Below are 12,677 nucleotides of genomic sequence, written 5' to 3'. Positions count from 1 at the left end.
ACTGAATACACACCCTTTTCCCACTTACCAAAATATTTGTGGTATAAGTTCCTGGGAGTATAATTCCCAAGTCAAAACGTATAGGAATTGTAAATTTGACAGAGATTGCCCAACCGCCATCCAGAGAGGCTTCATCAGTGTGCACCCCACCAGCAATGTGCCAGGGCACCTTGCTCATAGTGTTACAGGGGAAAGACAAACTATCCCATTGCTTAAATTTGCATCCTCTCATAAGGCTGGGCATATTCCAGAGGTTTACTGGCTATTAGTATCTATAGATTTTGCCTGTTTCTCTGGCTGTTGGTCTTTTTGTTTTTGATTTGGAGGCACTCTACTGGAGAAATTAGCCCTTTGATTTGGTGTGCTTTTCCATTTATCTTTCGTCTTGACTATTTTATAGGTTCTTTTTTCCATACAGGGGATTTTTATGTAGTTGAATTTTTGAATCTTTTCTTTCATGTTTCTGGGTTTGGGGGCATATTTTTTAAAGCCTTCCCCACCCCAAGGTTGTAAAAATCAGTTGAACTTTAAACGCCCCCTACACACACACACACTCACACTCACACTCACACTCACACTGTATTAAATGTAAGTCTACTGCAGTCACACTGCTTAATGTCCCCCCATAGAATCACTGATCTTCTAAGCTGAAGGGAGATCAAAGGTCAACAGGTCTGGCCCCCTTGTTTAAGCAGTGAGGGAACTGAGACCCGCTTGTAGTGACCTTCACCCCCTGCAGTCCCACTGGCAACTGGCCATGTGGCTGTGTGAGCACTGGCCACAGGGAACCCATCCTCGGTCTCCCCTGGATTCTGCCCAGCCCTACCCCACCTCCAGGCCCAGTCTCTCTAGCGAACCCAGAGAAGAGCTGAGGCGTGGCTTCCGTTTATAAAGTTCACAGTGTTTCTGGTTGAAATTCAATTGATATTTAAATCATGCAATGCCTTAGGCTGGGGGCTTTGGTAGGAATTTCAAGGTACAGGTAGAATTCCAGGGAGCAAAGAGAAGAAATTCTTCTTCCTGCCAATCCTTTTTCTGCGGGATAGAAAAACACATCCTCGAAAATGCCCATCCTGACCGTGGCATTCCCTGGAGAATGACACACAGAACAGCACAGGATGAAGAGCTCAGAAGGGGGACCACTCTGCCCATCCACGCGCAGCCCTTGGGGAGAACCCGGTGGAAGATGCCCGGGCACCTGACCAGAGGGTGGGGATGGAGGAATAGTGGCCGCGAAAGCTCTTCTGGACACTGAGGATTAACTGTTGCTGCTCGGTGGGACCCAGCCCACGGGTCACCTACGAGAAGCTCCCCCACTGGGATTGGAAGTGGCTGATTGGCGTTTCTTCCTCGTCTATAAAATGAGTCATTTATTACCCATCCCACCGGGACGATTCACTTCCCGATGGCTCTAAATCAAAGAGCAATTCTCTCTAACCATCTAATACATGATCTCAAATAGATCCCTGGCCTTCTGCTCCACTGTAAATCCTGGGGGCCCAGGGCTCAGAAGGTGGGCACAGCACCCCAACTCTAGTGAAGGGAGGGCAGAGCCACCCCCAGAGAGAGCTGGGCTCTGTGAGCAGGTCGGAGACCTCAGGGCTTTAGTGACTCCCCCTGGCGTGTCTGACATGCAAAGACCCACTGCCTCACCCGCTGATGAGCATGTCTGTGCAGCTGTAACTGGTGCGTCTTCAAACCCCGGATCTCTGGGAACAAACGACGCACTGGCCCCAGGAGCTGCAGAGGCTGCCCACACCGCACAGGCGAACGCGCTGCCCACTCGGGTCCCCGCATGGCTTGGCTTTCCCAGGCTTGCTCGGCTCCCGGGCTCTCAGCTAAGGGGACAGCAGGGGGCAGCAAAGGTGAAAATGTGACGGGAGGCTGGTGGGGCAGTGTGGCCCGGCGTGGGGAGGGGAGGGGTGTTCAGAGGCCGACATCAACCACTGGCCTGATCTTTATTATTCACAGATATCGGGGTGCCCTGTGGCCTGTGGCTGGCCCTACTCCACAGGAGTTAGCCCCTTATAAGAACTCAGGGAAAGCACACCTGTGTGTCCTCCTCGGCGAGGGCTGTGCCGTCCCCGCCAGCCCTGCGGATCCCAGGCACCGGACGCTCACCCTCGTCCATCATCGAAGGAGCCTCGGAATGCACCCACCCACCCCTCCCCAGGCAAAGGAAACCAACATGCTCCTGGCGCATCCCGCTGTCCCCAGGAACAGCCCGAGGTATCTGGGCGCCCGGGTCCCTCCTCCAATCCAGCCCAACCACGGCGACTCAGAGCTGCCCCCTGCTGTCCCCTCGGCTGAGAGCCCGGGAGCCGAGCAAGCCTGGGAAAGCCAAGCCATGCGGGGACCCGAGTCGGCAGCGCGTTCGCCTGTGCGGTGTGGGCAGCCTCTGCAGCTCCTGGGGCCAGTGCGTCGTTTGTTCCCAGAGATCCGGGGTTTGAAGATGCACCAGTTACAGCTGCACAGACATGCTCATCAGCGGGGTGAGGCAGTGGCTCTTTGCATGTCAGTTACAGGAAGGACCTCCCCGCCCCCCCACCGCGAGGGCAGCACGTTTCACAGAAACGTGGAAGCTTTTGCCCTCTATGTATGCACCCGCTTCTGCCCCTTCCTGATGACAAAGAGGGAGAGGAGAACAAGGGCTCAGGGCCGTCTGAGACCTACCCGGCCTCCTGGTCCTGAACCTCCAGGGGGAGCTTTTAAAATCCTGTGGCTGAAACTTGGCATCTTTCCTCTCACTCCCCCTCCTGGAGATTCTGATACTGTGCCTGCATGGAGGGGAGGTGCTGGGAGGGCCCCAGGCTGGGAAGGGGGTCTTCTACAGAGCTCCACCTGCCAAGATTCAGATGAGCTTAATTTTCTGCAATTAATGATGTTTTAATGTTCTTAGTGTCATGTTCCAAGTGTAAAATTCATATTCATAATGCTGAATAGACATGCTTTTTAAGCTACATCTGCACAAGACTGCACGAGGGGTCTCTCCTCCCCCCACAGGCTGCCCTGGCGAGGCAGGAGAGAAACCCCAGCTCTGTCCCTGGGTAGAGCCCTCTGAGCGCTTCCTCCCGTTTCCTCGTCCTGAAACGTGCCAGGCAATGATGCCCACCCACCAGGCAGCGTGTCTCCATGTGGGAACAAGGCACAAGCATCCAGCAGGTGTCGGCTTGGGAGGTGAATCGGAGAGCACGTGGGAGCCGCACGCCAGGTAGATGCTTCCCAAGCACCGGCTGGTTCAGGTTCCGCTCCTTGAATCTCACAATAGGCTGGTGTCCCAGGGGTGGGGGGATGGGGGCTTGTTTAGCCCCTTCCCTGAGTCCTGTGACCAGCTGGGCAAAGCAGACACACACACACACACACACACACACACACACACACACAGGTGACCAGAGAGCCAGTCTCACTTCCTCCCAAACCATAAGCCTGAGGGAGGGACAGAAAAGCCAGTGTCCCCACGAGAGGCTGGCATCCCTCACACAGGACGCCTGCCGCTGGGATTCGCTTACCAACACCAGGCCCTGCGGAGAGAGGTAAACCTCCCCGTCCTGGCAGAGCTTGCTGTCTAGAGGGAGGGAAGCAGACAGAGAGCGAATGCTAGAGGGCATGTGGAAGCGCAGGTGCCAATGTGGCCGCCAGGGTTTATGACAACAGGTGAGCACCTGGGCGGGGCCTGCGGCTTCAGCTGGTGAGAGAGGGCTTGGGAGACATCTCAGCTCCCAGACTCTGGGTGACACCTGACACCACCGCTGTGGCTTTTATGCACATCATGCCAGTGAAGACCTCTACTAGGACTGTCACCCCTGGAGGGTCACAGCCAGCCAGGCAGAGGCTAAACACGCAAACAAACACACCTGGCCACCCTTCAGCCCCGTGAGAGAACAGGGAAGAGCCTCATCCGTCCGACTCCTGGGACCCAAGTCCTAGAGCAACTGAGATCCACGGAGATCCCCGCCCCTAACCCAGCACCACAGCCTCTCCTGAAATCTAACCGGAAGCACAGGGAGAGCCCACCTCCCAAGATGTGGCGCTAACCAGAAGGGACCCATTTGCCCACCACCTTCACCCCTTCAACTTTGGTCCCTTTGATGAGTGAATAATCAAAACTCCTTGACACTGTCATTTCTCATTTCTGAAGTCTGCGTGGGGCTGTCTAGTGGTCACTTGCACATCTTTTTCTGCAAACTACCTGTGTCTCTCCTTTGCTTACTTTTCTCTCAAATTGTTCATCTTTCTCTTAGTGATTTGAAGAAGCTATTTACATAGCATGGAGGTGATGTGTTATCTGTTATACATATGGCAAATATCTTCTCTCAGCGTGTCACTTTGTAAAAATCTTTGTTTATGATGTCTTTTATCTTTATCAAATCACTGAACTATTTAAATAAGAGAGTTTTATATACCATTACAGTTCATTCTCTTGGATTTTCATACATAGATAATTATCTGACATGCAAATGATGGCAGTGTTGATTTCTTCTTTCCCTCATTTCTTCTCTTGGTCTCACTGAACTGACCAGGACTGTCGATGTGGACTAATTGAGACAATAGTGAACAATATCTGTTAGTTGGTTCTGGTTTCTAATATTTTTACTGTTAATTATGATGTTTGATACAGGATTTCTGATAAATACCCTTCATGAAGTTAAAAAAGTTCCCTTCTTTTTTTTTTTTTTTTTTTTCAGTACGTGGGTCTCTCACTATTGTGGCCTCTCCCGTTGCGGAGCACAGGCTCCAGATGCACAGGCTCAGCAGCCATGGCTCATGGGCCCAGCCGCTCTGCGGCATGTGGGATCTTCCCGGACCGGGGCACGAACCCATGTCCCCTGCATCGGCAGGTGGACTCCCAACCACTGCGCCACCAGGGAAGCCCTCCCTTCTATTCTTAGCTTATTTTTACTTTTAAGGTAAGGAATGAGTCTTGAATTTCATTAAGTCAATATTTTAATTTTTCTCCTTTAACCACTGAGTATTCCTATGATTCCTTATGTAGCTGTATTAAATGTATACATTCATATATAGTTTATTTTATAATGTAAATATATAATAAATAATATCTACAGTATATATAATAGAATATATAATTATATAGAGAATGTAATTCCTTATGCCCCGTGAATACATCATAGCACATCCCTTATTTTAATTCCCGGCTTGTCTTGTCTCACTAATGTTTTACTTGGGTCTTTTCACATCCACGGTAGTGATGTGTCAGCAGCAGGGTTTCCTTTTTGTATGTGTCCTTGACCACGTGGGGCCTCCTGGGTACGCCAACACAGAACAATGGGGGAAATGTCCTAACTTTTTCTATAAAGTGAATTTAACATAGGAAAGAGGTGTTCCCTGAAAATTTGGCAAAGTTCACCTGGAAATCCCCCTGGGCCTCGTGCCTGTTTGGGGCGAGGAGGTGGGTGCATCTCCAACCGCCCTTTCCCTTTGTTTCTCTCCATTTCTTGGAACAAATCTGGTGATTTCCTGTATGTTTTCATTTCACCCATGCCTTCAAGCCCATTGGCACGAAGGGGGATGGATGTGTCCTTGCACACTTACAAGTCTCTCCAGTAGTGCAATTGCCTTCTCTCACTGTCTCTTTCTTCCTTGAGCAGTTACCAGAGAGGTGCCTGTTTTACTGGTCTTTCCAAAAGCTTTTGAATGATCGGTCACTCCTAATGGGTATGTGTTCTATTTCATTACTTAGTGTTTGCTCAGGCTTGTTAATTGATACTCAAATCGCTATCTTCTACTTTGCTTGTCAATTTCTGATAGATGTTATTATTAAAATTTCTTAATATAACTGGATTTGTCAATTTCTTCTTCTATTGGCAATATTTTTTGCTTTTTTAGTATTTTGTTGTAAGGTGTTTTAAGGTTAAATGCTGTTATATGTTCTTGGTAGATTATTTCTTTTATGAATATAAAATATATAAAATATTCCTGTTTTTCCCATTTAATGTGTCTTACAATGAATTGTTTTATTTGATATTAATATCAACACGCCTGATATCTGTCCTAATTTAAAATGCACATATTCCCTGATCAATAAATGTCACTGCTAGGAATTTATTCTAACCCACATGCCGTGTGCAGTATTTGAAATGAAAGGTACAAGGTTATTCTTGCAGGCTTTTGGGGTAGTAACAAAGGACCGGAAACAACCCAAGTGTCTATTCACGAGGTTTTGGCTAAGGGGATCCTCTGCCCCCTAAGAAAGAACGAAGCTCCTGAGGTCCTGATATGAGATCATTTCCAAGCTGCATTATTTAATAAAAACAAATGCTAGGAGCAGAACATTCTGTACAGAAGTCATATTTGTGTAAAAGGGAGAAAATACCTGCATGGAATATCTCTGGAAGGATATACAGGAAATTACTGATGCTCGTGGCTGCCATGGAGGAGAAAGGGGGCCGGGAGAAGGTGGGGGGAGGCATCCTGCTGATCTGAACTTCTCAAATACGGAACGCTGTGAATGTTGGACTCTTCCACATAATATTAAAGCAAAACACCCACACCTCCATCTTTCGTTAGTGTTTGCCTGTGTCCGTCTCGTTTCAGTTGTTTGAGATGTTTTGTGTTTGTGTTTTCTTGTTATTTCTATCCTTTTTCCCCATTCATTGCTCCCCTTAGACTGATAAAATTTTGTTACCTTTTTCCTCTAGTGGATGGGAAGTCATAATTCCTATTTTTATGTCTCTACCATGTTGCCAAACACGTGTCAGTTGTGTAGGGAATGCACCATGCTTGGGCACACAGCCCAGCCCTGCTTTCTTCCCTGGGCCTAGCGTTCTGATCCAAACTTCCTGCATGCAGATCTCCAGCCCGGGGCTGTTTCCCAGGGAACCTAACTAAAACATGCATTGATTAATCAGCCTTAGAGAACTGTCACCTCGCTCCCAAGCAGGACAGGCCCTCAGCACACCTCGACCTTCCCTCACCCACCGGACTTGACTTGCTGATATCATTGGGAAGCAGAGCACTGCCCACTTCTATATTTATATGTACTTTATGTCTCTGCCTTTCCAAAGCCTGGGCCATGCAAACGGTCCAACGCTAATAATGAGAGATCAGTTATAAAAGGCATATCTGAACGTTGGCACTGGTTGCATCCCGTTAGTGCATGCTCTGGACCCTTTATACTGTTTGTACTTGTCATTGTTTAAAACTGGCTTAAATATTTAGACATTTTGTTACTGGGAAATGCTATCTGTTGCAACCAAAATCCACCTGGAAAAACAAACCACAGATATTTATTTTTATTTCAAAAAGTGTAGCCATTCTCCTGACACCAATGACAATCTTATAAATAATCTAATTAGAACACAAATTTGCATAATTTCCCAGGTGCTTGGATACTTTTAATGCAAGACCTATGTTTTCCAGGTTTTATGAGTTTCTCATTCGCTACTTTAAAACTATCTTCAATACTGAAGTTTGACTTTAAGGCTGGAAGGAGCTGGTGATGGAAACTGGCGCTTGAAAATCAAAGAATGGGGTCCACTACACAGTTCTGTATTTCCTGCCGAGACCAGTTCCTGAGCTGCTACCCCTGGCATGAAACACCCCCTCCCCGAGCCCAGGAAAAGAAGTGAGAGCAGAAGCATATGAACCAGGTGGTGCTATGCGGTTCCCGGGCTTTCCCTCCGTGTCTGACTGCCTTAGTCACTCCTGAGACTGAGGACCTTTGCAGCAACAGAACCTGTGAGCGAGACCACAGTTTAAGCTGCATGTACTTCACCCAGCTGATCTCTGTCTACCTGATCAAAAGGTTTTATCCAAGAGGGAAAAGAAACAAGGGCTATGGACTTCCCCGGTGGTGCAGTGGATGAGAATCCGCCTGCCAGTGCAGGGGGACACAGGTTCCATCCCTGGTCCGGGAAGATCCCACATGCCACGGAGCAACTAAGCCCGTGCGCCACAACTACGGAGCCTGCGCTCTAGAGCCTGTGAGCCACAACTACCAAGCCCATGTGCTACAACTACTGAAGCCCATGTGCCTAGAGCCCGTGCTCCGCAACAAGAGAAGCCACTGCAAGGAGAAGCCCGCACACCGCAGCGAAGAGTAGCCCCCACTCGCCACAACTAGGGAGAGCCCATGCACAGCAACGAAGAACCAATGCAGCCAAAAATAAATAAAATTAAATCTTTAAAAAAAAAAAGAAACAAGGGCTTAGCAGTGAATGCCTTGTCCTAGCAGCCTAAAAAAATCAGCCTCCACGTTGAAACACTTGCTGTCAAGTGCTGTCCCCAGCGTGTCCCACTCTGTCACAACTTCAGCCCTATCAGGTGGGTGCCGTCATTATGCCCATTTCACAGATGAGGAAATGGAGGCCCAGAGATGTTAAGAAACTTGCCCGGGCTCACACAGTCAGTCAATCAGTCAGTAAGTGACTATATCAGATATCTATGGCTGCATAACGAATCACCCCAGGATTTAGTGGCTTGAAACATTTACCGTCTTGTGGTTTCTGTGGATCAGGAATTTGGGTCTTTTCTGGGTCTCCACCTTCAAGGTGTCTCACGAGGCTCAGTCATCTCAAGACTTGACTAAGGACAGACCCACTTCCAGGCCCGCCTACACAGCTGTTGGCAGGATTCAGTGCCATGTGAGATGCTGCCCGAGGGCTCTCAGCTCTTTGCTCCTTCAACACAGCACTCACGTCATCCAAGTGAGTGAGCCAGGGCAGAGGTGTACCGGGAAGAGCTAACACAGCAGGGCTGAGACCACTGTCCTCAGAAAGGCCTGAATGCAAGGCTGGCCTCTGGGAACTTGAATTTGGGGAGTGTTCCTCCCACCCTAACTGATTGGGAGGGTTTCTGTGCCTCGACTGTTTATGCAATGTCCTGAACACCTGCTTTCCTTGCGGAAGGCTGGGATTTTGAATGTGCCAGGCAGGGGGTGCCTACATGACCAGCCCTGGTACAAACCTTGGGCTCTGAGTCTCTGATGAGCTTCCTGGTGGACAGCACTTCACACGTACGTCGCAACTGGCTGGATGATTCTCCCAGTCCCCTGGGAGAGGACTCTTGGTTTCCTCCCGCCTTTTTGATGGCGGGAGTGTTCCTCTGCATGGTTAGGCATCATTAATTTCACCAGTGCCCTTGCCATGGGCTTCGCAGGTCTTTCCAGTTTTCTGTTACCATAAACGATGTTGCATTGCATGATGCAGACACATCATTTTGCTCACTTGCAAGTGCAGGAAGTGGACTTGCTGGGTCAGGGTTATGTATATTTGTCATTCTTTTTTAGGAACTTTATTTTATCATCTTCTCTAAGGTGGCATTCCAAGGCTCAAAGGAAACAGAGGCTTTTAAGTGAAAAATTTGTCTCCCAGGTTGCCTCACCTGCAACCAACCCACCGCTATTTCTGGACGTGTGGGTCTCCTTCAGAGATGCCCTCTAGGCAAATACGAGCGTATCTGTGTCCTGGCGAGAAAACGTTCGTTCTTCAGCCAGATCGGTCTTTTCTCCTGCAACACCCTCTTTTCAGAGCAGAAACCCCTCACCAAAATATTGATTAGAACCGGAGAGAAACCTTCAGTGTAAGTGTTCATGTTAAGAACATCCTTGTCAATTTTTATTTCGGGTTTTTAAATGGTCTCATCAGGCTTAGCCATATACCATCATCCTCTAGCTTATTTTTTAATAAAAGGGGTATTTTTTAAGAAGCTTTCTTCTCCCTGTAGTCTGTGCTTCTTCCTAGCTGCTTTGTCCTGTTTGCTTTGATTCCTATATTCAACGACAGAGGCTGTTTCCAGGTGTCTGGGGAATCCTTGGTTGTCCACTCTTGACTACCGAGGGCTCCAAGGCGTCTCAGCGGCACTGCTGGAGAGAACGCCACCTGAGGGTGACTCTAGGCGGCCAGCTCTGGGAACCCTGAGGCCACACTTTAGATCTTTCCCCTGGAGCTGGACGGGTTCCAGAGAAGTGTCTTCCAATAATCTCCCACGGGGAGACTGACTGCCCCAAACATTCAGGAGCCCAGGGAAGGGCCGCCTGTGGACAGCTGCACAGCGGACTGCTTCTCGGCTGTGCTCACCACTGACTTAGGCGTTCACTCTCTCGGTTCTCTTAGTACTACCTCTCAGTTTGCTTTCCAGCTTCTGAAATTGTGTTGCTTCTGTACTGCCCTCTTTTTGTTTTTGTTTGTTAAAATATGGTTACTGTAGTTTTATGAGGGCTTGGGGGGCAGTGAAATTAGATGCCTGGATTCAATCCATGTCTCAAACCAAACCCTCCTAATTATCCTCTGCTTCAAGAAAAGCTCATAAATTTACATTTGACAAAAAAAGCTTAGAGGTTTTAAATAGCTTTAATTTTAAAAGAAGCAAGAAAACATATACTCATATATCACATTTGTTCCTCTGGAGGTTCACTCCTTACTGGCAATTTTGAAAAGCTGCTGAAACCATGAAAATGTGATCACTAAAAAGCAGCCCTTGCAATGCAACTATCCCTTAAAAAGGGAGGTGTCCTGTGATAGAGGCCCCAGTCACAACTGAACTGCCGGCTCTGCTCCTGTAGGTCAAGACTTTTTTAAAAATTGGAATCCTGTTAATTCAGGGAAGGAGCAGGTCTGAAGAAAAAAATCTGAATTTATTTTTTCAAAAGGTAATGAAGACTTGGTTATGTAAATAATAATAATAAATGTTATATGCCAATTGCTGTACCCCTAATTAGGGAATCAGGGGAAATCATTTACATTTAAATTTGAATTATTTTCTTTATGTTTTGGTAACTAAAGTTCCCGTATTTATCAAAACAGCCTACCTGCAGGCTGCTCATAATGTGATAAAAAAAAATAAACTACTGTGTTTTAAAGAAAAAACAAAACCAAAAAAATTGGAATCCTGGCTTTGTCACTTACTCTGTGTAATGTCTGGCAGTTACTTATTTCTTGCTTCAATTTCCTTATCTGTGAGCAGGGGTGATAATACCGCCCTCCATTAGGTTGCTGTATTGAATGAGTCACGTATCACTGGTCAGTTTATTGTCTCATGGCTACAAGTTCATCCATCATTGCCCTCTCTGCCAAAAGGGATCTGGGTCCTTGAAACAGTTCTGCCAGTTCTGGCAGTAGAGGGCACTAGAGAGACACTGCAGGAAGAAGGGGTTTTGCCTCAAGATTCTGGTGTCCTTGCTCCCCAGCTGCCCCACTGTGTGCAGCTGCCCCGTGTCCAGCTCCTGCGGGGTGCAATGGCCAGCAGCGCCCAGTGGCCAACAGCCTTCCCCGGCACCCTAGAGGGCAGATTTCCAGCAAGTTCCACCAACGCAGAGCCATAGCAATGTCCCTGCAGTCACACACTCCTCAACAAATCCCGGGGTGAGGAGTGATGGGCTCCTCCTGCGGTGCTCTCGCCCAGGGCTAGCTGCTCCTTCTGTCATTCCCATACCCTTCACCATTCTCTTTACTTTTTACCAGCCAAGCCCTCATTACCCCGACTCCACTACCATAAGCCATCCTTCCTATTAAATTTCCCGTTCCCACAAATTACTATGTGGTTTCTCCTGGTCACACCTGACTGATATGAGTCAGTGTAAGTAAATCACTTAACTATCATTGGCAAAGGTCCGACATTGCCCTGTTAAATGACTGTTATTACCTAGGACTTGGGTTTGCTTATACATTAGATTGGGATGAGATCTAAATACTCAAGGGTGTTTTATCGACTGCGTGGGCCCACAGCAACTATGATGCAGTGTGGACAGACCTGGGTTTGAATTATGGCTGTCATTTAATATTGGTCGTGACGATCTAACCATGCCTATATAGACTACAGCTACACAAAATGTTTGTAAAGTACCTCAACTGAACAAATGTTAGCCATCTTTACTGCAAAGAAAACGGCAAGGGTTCTAATTTGCCTTTAAGGTTATATAAACCAATGGTCCTCAACCTGATCACAAGTCAGGCCATATGGGGTTTAGACTCCACACGGCCATAAGAAATAAGAGTCTCCAATAATAGGGCCAGAAATCTGCATTTTAAAGGAGCTCTGGAGAAACTTGAACAGAACTAAGAGCTCCCCCTTCCCTTTGGCTGGTGAAGTTGGCTTCGGCACAGCTGGTGGGAATTGGAAGGGCCAGGGTCTGAGGCTTTCAGCTCCAGTGAAAGAGGGGATTAGTACCTTCAAATGTTGAACAAATAGAAATAGGAAAACCAGGGCTACGCTGCTTACGTGGGAAAAAAGGGAGGGTAAATATGGCAGGGGGACTACAATAGAACCAGGTGGTGGGTTGGAATCAGAGGTATTGGTGTGACATGGTTTTAAACAATGTACAGGTAACACATGCAGATGTACAAATGTAAGGTGTGTGCACACACACGCATTTATTTCCTAGCTCTCTCTGCTGAGAGGGCCTGTAAGAAACAACACCCCAGTAGCTGTGAGCACACCTAATACCAGACGTTGGTTTCTAACGACCAGGTTCCACTAAAAGGATCTGGGGATCCGGGGTGGCTCCAGGACTGGACCATCATTGTACCAGAAAGAAGCATGATGGGGACATGTGGAAGGACGTTAGAACCGACTAGAAGCAACTCCCATCAGCAAATCCTGGGACAATGACAGTAACATATAGCTTACTGAATAAAATAGGAATCCCTGAGTCCACACGACATAAATGAATAAAGAAGTAAATGGGGGAGAGGGGAAAAGTGTTTAGTGTAGAATGCAAACTA

The sequence above is a fragment of the Delphinus delphis genome, chromosome 3, assembly GCF_949987515.2.
Source record: "Delphinus delphis chromosome 3, mDelDel1.2, whole genome shotgun sequence".
NCBI lineage: Eukaryota > Metazoa > Chordata > Mammalia > Artiodactyla > Delphinidae > Delphinus > Delphinus delphis.
This window is presented reverse-complemented; position numbering follows the sequence as displayed.